Here is a 1,800-nt window from a genome sequence, read left to right as displayed (position 1 = left end):
GAGGGCCAAGCAGTTCTGGAAAAGCACATAAATTGGATATCCAGTACTGTACCCCATAAATAGATATTGGCTGAATAACTAAATATTTAATAAATCTTTATTCACTTCTATCATCTAATCATCTCCTGTGTTTCCATTTTGCTGGCATTATTGGGAGATACAAAGGGAGACTAAGAGTCAACACAAACCAAATACATAAGTATGAGGGATCAGAGTAGAGAATTAAAAATGTGTAAGATCCAGGGAAGTGGTCAAGGGAGGCTTCCTGGAAAAGGCAAGTTTTGAATTATCTTTTGAAGGTTTTAATGGTAAGGAATGGATCAAGAGGAAGGCATTCTCTGCAAAAGTCTCTTGGCATCTTAGAATTTTGAGCACAATTCCAGCTTTTGGGGTAGATTTTAGACTTCTGCTGTGATAGTTTAACTTCATCATTAAAAAAAGAAATGTAACAACAATCTAGAAAATTGCTATTATACTTTGGCTTATAAAGTCCAGACTTTAGAGTTCTGCCTCTGAGATTGGAAAAATTAAAGAAAGTGGTATCTAATGTTGGCAAAAAAGAGGAGAAACAGTTTTATTATACATTCATATACAAATTCCAGTTTGGGGATTTATATAGACACAAATATATTTACAAGATTATTTATTGCAGTTTTGTAATAGTTAAAATGGGTTCAAAGAAATACTAACCGTGAAATGACTGATGAACTAAGGCACATGTTGTGTAGCTGTTAAAAGACTTGGACCTTTGTGTAATGGTATGGAAGGATCTCAAGACATTGAAAATATAAGTTGTAAGAGTATATAGAATTATCAGCCCAGTGACTTAAGAAGCAAACAGCAAAACTGAAAAAAAAACATCCAACTAAGAATTGGGACATGAAGGGACTTTCTTTTTATTCTGTTGTTTGCTTCGGTATATATTCCCCTGTCTAAATTTAAGGGGGGTCTATACACTTGAAATTAATGCAGCATTGTAAATCAACTATACTCCAGTATAAAATAAAAATTAAAAATTATAAAATAAGAAATTACTCAGCCCATAAAAACTAACCACCCCATATTTCAGGGCCTCTTGTCTTCTGAGGTGGCACATAGTCAGTCTGTGCAGTGTGAATCTCCCTGAATAAATCTGCTTTCACTATGTAAAAAAAAAAGTAAATAAATAAATTTAAGGTGGGAGGACACCAGAAGTATCACCTTTTCAAATAAGAACCAAAGTTCATCTCTCAGAAAGGGTCAGAGGAAGTTTCCATGTTAATGCTTAGGAATAAAAAAGATATTATAAAGAGGTTATAAGTATTTCTGTACCAGTGATGTTTCCCAGAGTATTTTGAGTGAGGAATCCTTTTTATAAATTGAAGAAAAACAAATTCCAACCATAAAAGAAATGTCTTTTATAGATAAAGTAATAAGAAGTTGGATAAAAGGGTCAAAAATTAGAATAATTCACTGTGGAGGGAAATTTCCTCAAAATAATCCTGAAACAATACAATGTTAATGTTATTGTACAGATTAACAAGTCTTATGTGGAACCACTATGTGGAACATATTATGTGGTTCATATGTGGAACCAATATGAAACACTTTAAGACAAACTTGTTGTTCCAAGGATGACATTGCAAATGAGGCATTTTTCTTTTCTTGAGAAAATGTGAAAAAGTGAAAGCGTTAGTGTCTCTGTCATGTCCGACTCTTTGGGACCCCGTGGATTGAAGCCCGCCAGACTCCTCTGTCCATGGGATTTCCTGGATAAGAATACTGGAGTAGGTTGCCATTTCTTTCTCCAGACAATCTTCC

This window comes from Ovis canadensis, chromosome 4 (assembly GCF_042477335.2).
Source record: "Ovis canadensis isolate MfBH-ARS-UI-01 breed Bighorn chromosome 4, ARS-UI_OviCan_v2, whole genome shotgun sequence".
Taxonomy (NCBI): Eukaryota; Metazoa; Chordata; class Mammalia; order Artiodactyla; family Bovidae; genus Ovis; species Ovis canadensis.
This window is presented reverse-complemented; position numbering follows the sequence as displayed.